The sequence below is a fragment of the Mytilus trossulus genome, chromosome 1 (genome assembly GCF_036588685.1).
Source record: "Mytilus trossulus isolate FHL-02 chromosome 1, PNRI_Mtr1.1.1.hap1, whole genome shotgun sequence".
Taxonomy (NCBI): domain Eukaryota; kingdom Metazoa; phylum Mollusca; class Bivalvia; order Mytilida; family Mytilidae; genus Mytilus; species Mytilus trossulus.
Window position 1 is genome coordinate 3625094 of NC_086373.1, and position 14996 is coordinate 3640089.

The window sequence follows — 14996 nt, forward strand, 5'->3', positions numbered from 1 at the left end:
ATTCGGTAGGTCAGGGAAGGGTATTGTAGTAACGATATAAGGAACATATCTGATATCATCTGTGAAACGGTTATTCCATAGCGGTCAACCAACTTGTAATGGCCTCCATAACATTTACGAAGGGGTGATTTCATTTGGAACTCTTGGTTTAATTGCTACCTTGTGAACAGCAATCCTCTATCAAGGAAGCCATGATAGGAAATACAAGTCTGGGAATATCGCATCAATTGTAAAAGGAAAGGTCGATTCCAGAAGATTAGTCGATTTCTGAAATCATCTTTCATTGCTAAACTTTTATGATTCATTCGTTTATTTTCTTAATTTGTGTTGATGTTTATTAAAGCAATGTTTTATATAACGAAACAGCATCGTAAAATTTTCACTTATCATTTTATCTACATAACATAAAAACTTAAAAAAGGAGAATGTGTCAAAGAGACATCAACCCGATCATAGAGCTGACAACAGCCAAAAGCCACCAATGCATAGGTATTAATAATTAATAGTTCATATTAATACACTATATGTCATATTCATTCACTTTTCTTATGATATATTACTAGATATTCAGCATCAACGTATTTTCCCGCGTTTCAGAGTATTGCGGGAAAATGTTGTCTAAAAGGAACGTTTTATAAGAACGGTATATATTTTTTGGCGGGTTTTGTTATGTGTAGTTGTACACGTGGATACGTGGACCAATAATTTTGATTGTGTAAATAAGTATTCTTATGTTAATGAGGTGAAAGCGGGTTTTAAATTTTCTTGGGTTTAAAAATCATTCCAGCCGCAGATGTTCAACACTAAACTTCAATGTTTCATAATATTTGATATTGTATATTATTTTCTGTTTTTTCTTGTGATGGAGTTTGGCATCAATGTCCCGAGGCGTGCCTTGCACTTGCTCCAAACACAGGTTTCCATATCAATTTTCTTTAATAAAGTTTTTTGATGGTTTTTCCTGGGCGGCGAGGTTACGTTAAAGACGGATATATATACATACATAAATACATAAATACATACATACATACATACATACATACATACATACATACATACATACATACATACATACATACATACATACATACATACACATACATACATACATACATACATACATACATACATACATACATACATACATACATACATACATACATACATACATACATACATACATACATACATACATACATACATACATACATACATACATACATACATACATACATACATACATACATACATACATACATACATACATACATAGAGATATGGGCTCTTATTGATTCAGAGTAAACTTGTTTAAAAATTATTCTAGTCTGCACGGCTAAATGCATTGCTTTGTGTTTATTATTTTTGTTGTGTAGTTAAGACTGAACAAATACCTGTAATATGGATTTACCATGTTATCACAATCATTTTCATACTGGTAATTTTTTCTGTTATATACCAAAATAAAAAATTACCACCACCATGAAACAAAAATAGAACTTACAAGAAGTACAGATATACAAGTTTTAAAAAAAATCACATCATGCAGCAATATACCTAATGTGTTCCTCTCCTGTTCACACTTAAACATAATATAAAACGTAATTAGCTAGAGTAACACGTGATGTTAGATAACATAAGGTAGCTATAAAACATCAGATGTAATGATTTCATTTGATTTCAGAGCAGAACTTTTCGAAAGGTTAGTAGTTTATATTTGTTTTATACTTGTGGAGGGGCATACTTTTGACAAATTGCATTTTAAGTAAGATAAATATACTGAACAGATAACATTTAACATACATTCATTGAGGATAGTAACATATTGGCTTATGGCTTATAGACATTAGAGTCTTCCCGAATGAAAATATTAAGTCACTTCAAAGCATTCTCAATGTATTCTTGCGGATAGTAAGAACAATCCAAATTCGAAAGCGGCGATGGTAGTAAGTTGGTTTATTGGTTTATTGATTAGAACGTGTGGTTCTTATTTTGACCAGAATGATTTCTTAATTAAATTCATTTTTTTTTAACCAAATGTTTTACAACATATACTAACTATATATTACAAAATTTTATAATAATAAAAACTACGGCTTGCATGGCTATCAAATCGAAAAGTCCCTAAACAAATGGCAAAATCAAATAGAAAAACACACCAAACGCATTGACAACAGCTGTCATATGAGTAGTTGATACAGGCATTTTCAAATGTAGAAAATTACAAATAGTTATCAAAAGTACCAGGATTATATACAAAAATAGACGATCATGACAAAACAGTAGTAAATACACATAAAAATAATTATATATAGATTTAATTCCAAATAGCAAATATATGTAACAAATGAAGTACACATCAACTTAAAAGCAATATTTCTGAGCTTCAGTGTTCGAAATTTATAATTTTATAAGGTGCATAAGTCTTTTACATTAGTAGTGCTTAATAATTGTAAACGTTTATACACAGATGGCTTACGCAAATAATATGGTTTTATTCAACATTTACGCAAATTTGAATACAAAGTGCATTCTAATATAAAATGCATATTATCATCAATATCATCAATACTCAATGTGCAGTTTCTTAGGTTTCTGTCAACATTAGAATACCTTGCCTTTTCTATAGCTAGATTGTGCGAAGACAATCTCATTTTAACAATTCTTTTTTTTTTTTGTAAATTTCGGGTAATGGTTTACATAAATATGTCTGTAATTTTTTTTTATCTCTTATTTATAATTTTTTTTTTTTGATGATCTATCTAGATTAGCATCATGTTTGACAATATCGCACAGTCTCTGTTTAATAACCATAATATGTTCTTCACACAAGGAATTTTGAGAACATCACAAACTATTAAAACCAAGATGGAACAACTTGTTTACTGTTCATTGTGTCATTAGCTTAGCCTGCGAAAGGGATTATCGCTGTTTTTCTTTGCGTGATATTCAAAAATAATTTGAGTCCCGTTTTTCTTTTTCTTTTTATCCACAAAATTCTCGAATTTACTTTCTCGGTCTCATACTTCTTCTATTTTATTCAGATATTCCGGCATATAGATATAATAAGATGTGGTATGAGTGCCAATGATACAACTCTCCATCCAAGTAACAATTAAAAAGTAAACTATTATAGGTCAATGTACCCTAATGTCTTTTATTTGATTACTCTCTCTTTCTCTCATACAGAAATATAAGTTCCGAAGTTCGAGCAAATAACCATGTAAAAAAATCTTTCTGATCAAACAAATACTATGGCTATCATTTTTTTTGCGCTTTTTCTTAGAATAACAAATGCAATATTTAAAACAAACCCGATAATAAGTATTTAGTTAAATTTAAGTTGATGCCATTTATATATTTATATCTATATATTTAAGGAATAACAGTACTGTAGTTGAAGAGTTGCCACCGTCAATTGTAGATTTGACGGTCGCAAATGCAGTTTTACTGGCGACGCGTAGCGGAGACAGTAAAACGGAGATTTGCGACCGTCAAATCAAAATTGACGGTGGCAACTCTTCAACTACAGTACTGTTATTCCGATTCTAATGCATTTCAAAAAGAAATAATACGATAAAACTTGAAAAAAGGTCTTAATTTGACAACAACAAAAAAATCCGCGAAACTTCATGAATGATCTTGGCGCAAAGACGTCATGGCTAAACGTGACGTCACACAAATGAAAACTTACAATCTGGAGATTATTACGTTACCAGTACGATTCAAATTCGGATAAAATTACATTAAAACGGCGAATTCGAGGTAGGTGTTGTTTTATTTTCGATTATATAGTAGTAATTGAACATTTGTTGATTCAACAATTCAAAATGGTGGGTTCATCCTTAGTTACGCCTGGTCAACTGCGGATTTGACGGCAACTTTTAACCAATGAAAAAAAATGTTACATACTAATTGCATTAGAAATTCTCTTGGACACATTCCCCATTTCCATTCTCAATTTTATCTATTATATTTCGTTTTGTTTTCAGTGCTAATTGTGTTAGTAGTTAGATAATAAATTGTATTACCTAGCTATGTTGGTACTTTTTCTAAATCAAACAGTAAAACAAATAAATAGTGAACAAATAGTTGCTTTAAACTGAAATCTTAGAAATGAATAGGGTGATTAATTATCTTTACTTTTACGTAAGAATAGAAAATAGAAAAGGTAGAATTGCAACTACAAACGATTAGACATTTAACAAAACCCGATCAGAATTACAAATACAACATTATGACTAAATACATGAATGTTGATAACAAGTACCGTGACTTGTCTTATAGCAATGCGAATTAACACTCAGCAAAACATTCATTTTTAGGAATAGGTCCTGTTCGGTACTTAAAAGACCAGACGACGTAAATAGACAATAATAGTGCATTGACTTGACAAATAAACGATATAAGGATGAGACTTAGAAACGTTTCGGGCATTTTGACTGCTCAAATAGAACGAGTGCAGTATAAATGGTATTTCACAATCTGAGACGTGGTAAATTGTCCTTAATTAGTATAGGCACATATCTTCGTATGGATCAACAAATTCGAAATGGGGTTAATAAAATTTTCGCAGTGTAATTTTCAGTCTTTCCTCTTCAAAATGTTTTTGGAGCATTTCTGCGTAAGGAGTAGACTTCTGTATATGAAGTCGTTTATTGTGAACATGCACGTGCATAACGTACCTATGAGTCTAGAAATTTGTGCAACGATGCTGATAAAAGAAAAAGAAAATAAGAATATAAATTAGATTTGTTTGACTAATATACCTTTTATGTTTTTTCAATAAAGATGGCTAACCGTTCAATATTGTTCCTTGTGACAGCAATGGCATTGATAGTGCTGGTGTCAACTGTTTCATTTCAACCCTCCGAAATAGTTGCTGAAACCAAGAAAATAAACAAAAGTTAGTATTATGAATATATGGGTAAAGAATTTTTCGGATCTTCGGGATGTATATGTACATAGTCACGTCAAAAGTCAGACGAACAAAAGAAACATTATAAAATGAAGACAAAGGCTCCGTGTTGAAGGTTGTACTTTAACCTATAATGGTTTACTTTTTAAATTGTTATTTGGATGGAGAGTTGTCTCATTGGCACTCACACCACATCTTCCTATATCCAAATAACGATAAAAGAGAGACTAAAGATACTAGAGGGACAGTCAAACTCATAGATAGAAAATAAACTAACAACGCCATGGTTAAACATAAAAAAGACAAACATACAAATAATAGTACAGAAGAAACAAGTTAGAACCATAAAGACGAAGCAACACGAACCCGACCACTTTGAGTGATCTCTCGAATTCCGGAAGGGTAAGCAGATCCTGCTCCACATGTGGTACCCATCGTATTGTTTATGTTATTACAAATTAGATAAATAGTCTAACGAGACGATTTCAATTTTGAAATTATAAATGTTCCCCACCTTAGCAGCAATATACCAAATTTTACCGGTATCTTTCGTCCCTATTTTGTCATAGATACTGGTTCTGAGATGATTTCCTTATGTAGAATTTGAGGTAAATGATGCGATGGAAACTGCATCTGTAGTTTCTTTAATATCTAGGTGCTTGAAGATTTGATACTCTCAGAATGCTTTTTTTACATTAATACGGGAATATAGAAAACCAGTTTAGAACAATTTTGTGTGAACTTCCAACCTTTGTCGTTGGGATGACAGGGTAATGTTCTTCTCATATATATTATGAAGGTATGATACTAAACCCCAAACGGAAAGGATGGTTCCTGATGTTCATATGATGAAATCATAATCTTTCAGTCAGTTTAATTGAAGTCTGGAGCTGGCATGTCAGTTAACTGCTAGTTGTCTGTTGTTATTTATGTATTATTGTCATTTTGATTATTTTCTTTGGTTACATCAGACTCGGACATGTTTAACCCCGCCGCAATTTTGTGCCTGTCCCAAGTCATGAGCCTCTGGCCTTTGTAAATCTTGTATTATTTTAACTTTAGTTTCTTGTGTACAATTTGCAAATTAGTATGGCGTTCTTTATCACTGAACTAGTATATATTTGTTTAGGAGCCAGCTGAAGGACGCCTCCTGGTGCGGGTATTTCTCGCTACATTGAAAACCTGTTGGTTATTTGCTGCTGTTTTTTTTTCTACGGTCGAGTTGTTGTCTTTGACACATTCCCCATTTCCATTTTCAATTTAATGGTGTACAAATTGAATTAAATATTTTTTTTTAAAAACTTCCAAAAATGGAAAAATTGCAATAAAATCTAAAAGTTTTCTGATGTTTGAATATTTTTATCTCAAAAATAGAATAGTTTTATCGTTTATAGGCCAAGGGAATTATTTCATCACTCTAAACTGCAACTTTTAAGATAAAGGTGAAGATTCAGCCTTCTAATGGCGCATCTACAGTTGCTCTAAAAGACACCATATGCAAATTCTCTCTCTCTACAAACTAAAACCGAATGAAACACATCAACTATAAAAGGAAGACAACGAAACAACACAGAACTGCTTAAGTGCGATAAAATACAAACGACAATACAACATACATGAAAACGAAATTTTAGATACAACTGCTACTGGATAAACTCAACCACTAGTTTCATTCCTCCCAATTGCATAGATATTTGAGAATATTTATTCTAAATGTACACGCACTATCTTTAGGTTTATAAGCCAATGTCTAACCAATGCTAACAGATGAACTTCTAAAACAGCGCTTACAATTAACATGTGGCACATCTACATTGAAATGTAAATAATCATGACCAATTGAATTTGAAATAAAAGTGATTCAAATGCATTTGTAACATTTAAGTGAAGTTAACATCAATATCAAAACTGCTTTGATTTGAGGTTGTCTACTGTTACCAAAAAGTAATTGATGCTAATTGGTATATTTTTGTTGTGACACCTTCACAGTTATTTCATCCTTGATACTAAAAGCTATAACTATGTATTGTTGATAAGGACTGTCAGTTTTCTTTCCAAAGGTCGATGGTTCTTTACGCACTCCGTGGGCCTAACCCCCCCCCCCAAAAAAAAAAAACTGATCGCCGCTAAATACTTTAGTAGCCAAAATCGCTGAACCGAAAATTACTTCAACCACCAGCAATTCATCATTCAACTTTATGTTACAATGTATGTATATGTAAACTATTCAGGAAGTGTATGTATTGTTATAACGAATCAAAAACGAATGGACAAGAACTGTCATATTCCTGACTTGGTACAGGCATTTTCAAATGTAGAAAATGGTGGATTAAACCTGGTTCTATAGCGCTAACCCTCTCACTTTAATAACAGTCTCATCAAATTCCGTTATATTTACATGATGCTTTAAATAAACAGTCACAATTAATGAAATAGTCAAAATATGGGTACATCAGTCATCATCGTATAACAAATTTAAAAGGGGACAATTTAACCGAACACAAAAACATCTTCTATCTACGAACACATTAATTGTATGAGTGTCTGACGTCAGAAAATTGTATACGTCACATAAATTTATCGTTCAATGTGCATACAAACAGTTTTAAAATTTACACAAGCAATGTAAGCATACAGGGTAAAAAATCAAAAGTATGTAAGAATAAATTACAGAAATAGACCGATATTAAAACTAGTTCAAAAGTTATAGGTAGAATTTATGAGAATCCAAAAATAGTCAATACCACTACGCGATTGAATGCTTTTGACGTATTTGGTTCAACGTATATAGTAATTCATAATAGAAATATATCATAATGACATATAATAGACCAATATATTACTGACGGGATCTTTTAAATTACAGAGTCACGTAACAAGAAGAAAAGAAATACAAAAAGTCGCATATACAAAATAAACCACAAAAAAATTAAAGCCAATACAAACACATTGACGAGATGTATAAGTACCGAGCCACGTCAAACTGATATCACATAAAACCATTCAACAGTAAAAGTAATATTAATACTAGAACAAAAACAAATGATAGAACAATAAAACATGTTGTTAAGATGATAAACAACATCAGTACGCAGAATCTATACATCAAGACCATCGTGTATTATTTGAGAAGTTGATACGGAATATTTATCAACAAGGTCTTGATACCTTCCGATGAACTTTTTTAGAAAAAGGACGAGACGTTCTTTGACATATCCCTGGTTCATCAACTTTCTACTCAGATACTGATGACGTTTTACAAAGTCTGAGTAGGAGCTGCAAGCTCTTGAATATCGAATAAGTTTGGAAATATATATCCCATATGCAGGTGAAGTTGGTATATTGCTACTAAGGTGGGGGAAATTTATAATTTCAAAATTAAAATCGTCTCGTTTGTCATAGATTCTGGTATTGAGATGACTGTGTAAGTCAAATTCGAGGTATAAGTCTAAAAATGAGGCGGAGGAAGCTGTGTTTGTTGTTTCTTTAACCTCTAGTTCTGGGGGATATATCAATGGAACCCAATCAGAAAAGTTCGGATTGTTTATGGAAAGAACATCATCAATATATTTGAAAGTGAAATTAAATAATCTGGCTTCTTTGGTCCTCTTGTTTTTGACAAGTGTCTGGAGGAACTCCGATTCATATGAAAATAAGAAGAGGTCGGCAAGAAGAGGCGCACAGTTTGTTCCCATAGGAATGCCGACAATTTGTTGGAAAAGTCTACCTCCAAACTCAACAAATATGTTGTCGATAAGAAACTCCAGCATACTGACAACTTGTTCTACAGGAGATTGGTCCGTGAAGTAAATACTGTAAAGTAAGACACCAAGGCGACGACGTTATAGTTAACACCATCTAAAGGACAACATGTTATCTTAACTATAAAAGTATATATATATAATGTCTGAAGAACCATATAAGTCCCATAATTTTTTTTCTAAAATTGTAAAGGGCTGTCGTTGCGAAACAAATTATACTATAGTGAAGGCGCGGTTAAGTCGTAGACTAGATATTGGCATGGAAAAACTTACTAGATACAACTTTGTTTGACTGCATTTACCAATTATTACTTCTTTTCTTTCTTTTTTTAGTGCGTTTGTTCAAACGTCAATCCGGGTGTTGCTGTCCTATGTGCATCGTTGGGTGTAGTTGCTGCTGTGGACCTCGAAAGAGATAGATTTTGTCCAAAGAAACTTAAAATATAATTTTCGAACGAAATGTTGTTATTATATTTTTATAAATGATATACACTACATGTTCTCTTACAGTCATTTCTGTCGACAGGTATTTCTATCTCATTTCTATAATTAAAAATGTAACTGTTATAATGATGTTAATTATCTTAAAGTTGGCATACTGTTTGGACATATTGACACTAATACAAATAAGAAAATGTTATAGATGAAAATGATGAGTTTTGATATTACTGAGTACAAATTGTTAAATTTAGAGTGGAAGCAGGAGATATTAAGTCAAAGAATCGAGGTTTGTTTTCACTTAAATCCGGCGTCACACATCGGCATATAGACCAGCGTGCACCAAACGTACAGAGATTTTTTCGAAAATTGAAAAGTCGGTATACGTTAGTTGCACGCAAGAGGAACGCTAAGCAATCGTTAAACGCGCAATGCATAATTTTGGAGTACGTCGAAATACAAAGGTATACGCTTAGTGAACGCTACAACTCGAGGAAATTTTTATTCAGCATACAAATTTTCATCCAGCTGAAGCGTGTGTCACGCGTATACCTGTACGCTACAGACACGTCACACATACTCTACAAGCGCGTTTAACGCGCTTCAGATAAGTTTGAGACATGTTTAGCTCACGTTGTATACCGTTCACGATTGTTCGACTGAGACTAAAACGTGTGCGGGTGTGTTAGTGTGAAGGAAACAAAAGTTGTAAGCTGTATATTTGTATTGCAGTAGCCACATTCAGATATAAGATAACAACAGCAAAAGAATGATGTTACAATGAAAGATCCTTATCGACGTCCACAGGACGTCACGCTAAACCTCGTGGGTTTCTCTACATGTCTTGTTCATAAATACCCCATAAAAGAACGTCCAAGATACGACCCAGACACGTCACAAATACGTTCAAGAAACTTGTTTCCTTATTGGCGTGCATTTCATCGACGTTATATAAACACCAGGCATACGCCAACATACGTTTCATGATTACCCGATAAACGCTAAGGTACGATTTTCGTACACCAAATACATGCTTTAAGCTCGTTGTGCATACGTTACAGATATGATTGACAGGTTGAATGCATCCAAAATTACTACCGTATTGGCAGCGTACATGATTTTTTAACACGCCTGGCGTATGTCGGAGCTATACGCTGATGTGTGACGCCGGTATAAATAATAAAAAATGTATGTTTGCATGTGTCTGGCGTTTGTCTAATGTAGACAAAAAAGCACGCTACGAAGAAAAAACGTCCATTGAAGGTACTAATATTTGAGTCGCATCCCAGTCGTACCTAAATCAATAATCCGTGCTGCCTGCGTCTGGGACGTGTAATTATGGAGTGTTTGTAATCCCTCTGGAAAGACATGGTCTTGTGTTGCCGCCTTTATCATAATAATGGATCATTTCCAGTCGTTTGTAGACGAAACGTGCGTCTGGCATAAATACTAAATTTCAGTCCTGGTATCTATGATGAGTTTTTTTTAAATGTCATTTTTATGCCTTGTAAGTATTGTACATGTTAAGGCGAATTTCTTCTACATGCTATTAAGCCATGGCTAGAAGTGCCCAAACTTATCACTGCCCAACCTATTATACTATTGCACTTTGATATTCAAATTCACTAACATATGCCATTATACAAGTAAGTTTTGTTCAATGTCAGAATTCCTTGATTTATAGCGTTCACCAAACGTATAACTTTGCAAATCGATGTACTTCAAACTTATGCAACGCGCGTCGGGTTGTTATTTATTTGAAAAAGAAAAAATGAAACTTTTAAGAAGTCATCTATCGCCGCCGTCGACGGATCACTATCACTATTCCGAGCTTTTTGCGACAGAAGTTGCAGGCTAGACAAAAACCATCGGATACAAAACTGTAACTGTTCAATTGCCGATGTTCACATACAAGTATCATTTCAGTTTTAAAGCAGATTACCAGCACTCAACCTCTCTCTTTTATGACAGTCGCATCAAATTCTGTTAATTTTACAACGATGCGTGAACAAAACAGACATATTCGGTAAAATAGTCAAAATCTAGTTACAGAAGTCATCACTGTGTTACAATCTCAAGACAAACAATTATATACAAAAAACACAAGAAGCATCTATCAAATTTTTTTGTCGTTCAATGTCTATACAAAAACAATTTATGTATAGAGGCCTGGTTAAAAAAACATGAATCGAATCATAAACTCAAACAATTGTTGTAAAATAGATAAATACAAGATGAAACAAAAGAAAAACTGGGGAAAATATATAGTAGAGATTTTTTTAAACAAAATATACGCCATCAATTAAAAATTCTTTTTTAGAGCTGTGTGCGGTTGGACCAAAATGCAAAGTCTTTTATTTTACAGAGAAGAGATAGTATTTAGATTACCTTTTATGTAACAACGATAACATTTTTAATAATCAGTCAAAGTTTGCGAATTTTTTTCTTCAAATTTAACAATCAATATTGGATCTGTATTAGCTGTAGATCAAACTACCAATGTCTTAATAGCTATTACCAACTACAGCGGAAAAGAGGATTATTCAATTTTCAAACGTATAGAGTAAACTTTTGCCGAAAATCAAATTAGCACAATTGATGAAATTTAATAAAAAAGTAAAGATCCGTTAAAATACTTAAATTGAAAAAAAACAAGCAGTTGTGACACCAATCACAAAACTAATAAAACAAATCGGTTCAACACTCGATATATCCCTACAAATTAAGTAGTATAAAAAATAAAATCACAATAATACTAAACTCAAGATAAAATTGAAAACTGAAAGTCCCTAATCAAATGGCAAAATCAAAGGAAAAAACACATCAAACGGATGGACAACAGCTGTCATACTCCTGACTTGGCACAGGCATCTTCAAAGGTAGAAAATGGTAGATTGAACCTGGTTTTATAGCGCTAAAACTCTCACTTGTACGACAGTCGCATCAAATTCTTAGTGGTTCTATTTCACATCTTATAGCTGTTACCTTGTCAGTATTTAACCTCTTTTGTCGAAGTTTTTTTCAATACCGCCATCTACTCTCAAATGGATGGTTTTCTTTATAGTTTATCTCATCTATTTGTATGTGCTTTTTTGGCAGAATACCACTGCCAAACAGCACTCATTAAACATTAATGATCAGTTAAAAAAAAGGATTTTGAAAACGTTCAATATAAATTCTGCTGTGTTGAAAACCTTCGATCGACTCCCTCTTACTTTCTTGATTTTGAAACTGAACGAATGTAAATAAAAGGAATCGACTATAAGCTTAACAATTGAGAATGAAAATAGACAATATGCCAAAGAGACAACAACCTGACAAGAAGCATGCCAAGACCACCAACATTAATATTGTCATAAATCGGGAGGAATGGCATGCAAAGACCAGGTTCAACCCATCAGGTTTTTTTTAAATATCCTTTCCCAAGTCATAAGTATTATAGTTGTTATCAAACAGTTCGTTAATATGAGGTTTGTTTTTATTGCTATACATTGTCTCTATTGTTTCTTTGTTTTCCTCTTATAGTTGATGTGTTTCTCTCGGTTTTGTTTGTAACCCGAATTTATTTTATAAAAGCGGGAGGTTTGACATGACACAAAAGCAGGTTCAACCCACCATTTTTTTTCTTGCACTGTCCTGTAACAAGTCAGGAAAATGGATATTGATATATCATAGTTTGTTTCTGTGTGTGTTGAATTTTAACGATGTGTTTCTGGTGTGTCGTAGTTCTTCTATTATATTTGATGTGTTTCCCTCAGTTTTATTTGTAACCCGTTTTTTTTTTCTCAATCGATTACTGACTTTTGAACACCGGTATACTATTGTTGCTTTTATTTAATAGCTACATATGTAAGTCAAAGAAATCAATGTATATAAGTACCTTGATAGATATATATATATAAAGGGGCGCAGCAAGGCTCTATATTTGAACCTGTTATGTTAATGACTTTTTTTTCAATTATAATTTTCCTTTTGTGTCAAGTAGCTCACTATATAATTATGCTTATCACATTTAAATTCTTATATAAACAATGTTTAAAATACTCTTAGAGTATATATTTTGGTTTAGTTTAAATTTGATCAAAGGCCAACCCCGACAAGTTTTAGACAATAGCCATTTGTAAAAAAACTGGGTGTCCACTTCATTTGAACTTTGGTGGATAGTTTGCAATCATTCCATATTTCCTTTTTTTGGAATTTATTAGACTTACTATGCAATATTCCTTTATCCAGTACAATTTTGATTATGGTCCTATAGTATGGAATTTTTGTGGTGATTGTTATTCCAGAAAAATAGAGAAAATATCGGAAAATTACATAAGATTTATTTATGAAGATCACTAACAGCTTTTAACTAAAAAATAAGTCTCAAGTTTAAAAACTAGAAGAAATAAAATGATATCAATAGATTGGGTACACAAAATTATTAATGAGAACAAAAAGCAGGTCAATATAATCTACATTTTATGTTTCCATAATTTGGAATACAAAGAGTTATTTCCGAGTTAATGACTCAGATACGGCACTCGAACATTAAAAGAAGTAAATAAATGAATGTGTGTAATAGTAAATTAATTATGTTTTATTCTTATTGAAAATTGATTTAATCCAAATGAGTTACTCTCTTTAAATAAAGATATTATTAATATTATTATTTTTAAATTCACCATCTGGTATTTGTTTGTAAAAGTTATTATAGTTATTCCGCAAAATGCAAAGTACTCACAAATTTACATCTAATGTTAAATGCACTATAAATAAAGCACATATGCAGAGTTATTAAATTATTACATTCAAATGGACATCTTGTTTACAGTTGTAGTACATTTACCAGATTTGAAAAGAATATCACTATTTTCTCTTTTCACTTGTTGAACAATAAGGAATTTTCTAAATTAGCATGGACGTAATGATATAAATCCACCCAAAAGGCATCATTTGGGTACTAGTCGATAGAACACTAATATAACAACTGAATAAAGAAAAATACAGCTTTAAGCTGTATGTGAATAAAGCGATGGTTTTTTTTATTTTTGTTTTTTTTATGTTAAATAATTTTAAAATCATAAAATTATGATAACTTAAACATTAGGTTTAAAAAGCCTAATTAGTTATCAAAAGTACCAGGATTATAATTGTATACGCCAGACGCGCGTTTCGTCTACATAAGACTCATCAGTGACGCTCAGATCAAAATAGTTAAAAAGCCAAATAAATACAAAGTTGAAGAGCATTGAGGACCCAAAATTCCAAATAGTTGTGCCAAATACGGCTAAGGTAATCTACTCCTGGGGTAAGAAAATCCGTAGTTTTTCGAAAAATTCAAAGTTTTGTAAACAGAATATTTATAAAAATGACCATATAATTGATATTCATGTCAACACCGAAGTGCTGACTACTGGGCTGGTGATACCCTCGGGGACGAAACGTCCACCAGCAGTGGCATCGACCCAGTGGTGTAAATAGTTATCAAAAGTACCAGGATTATAATTGTATACGCCAGACGCGCGTTTCGTCTACATAAGACTCATCAGTGACGCTCAGATCAAAATAGTTAAAAGCCAAATAAATACATAGTTGAAGAGTATTGAGGACCCAAAATTCCAAAAAGTTGTGCCAAATACGGCTGAGGTAATCTACTCCTGGGGTAAAATTCCTGTAGAAAAATCGCAAATGTCCATTACAAAAGTGCAAATGTCATTTATAAAAGCGCAAATGTTCCATCAAAAGAGCAAATGTCCAGCACCGGTTAATTATGTATTAGAATAATTATGGATTCATTTGATGTATTGTTTGTTAAAAACAGATTAAATATAAAGTCATTGTAAAAAGTATAATCACAAAAATACTGAATTCAGAGGAAAAATCGGCAAAATCAAACA

General features: G+C 32.4%; 1 long non-coding RNA gene across 1 annotated transcript; it reads left to right on the forward strand.

Annotated features, from left to right (window-relative positions):
* The first annotated feature begins 1608 nt into the window (after positions 1–1608).
* LOC134706270 (uncharacterized) lies at positions 1609–9184 on the forward strand. The gene is made up of 3 exons (XR_010105605.1): positions 1609–1699; positions 4789–4903; positions 9010–9184. It is a non-coding gene; the product is annotated as an uncharacterized LOC134706270 (long non-coding RNA).
* The last annotated feature ends 5812 nt before the right edge of the window (positions 9185–14996 follow it).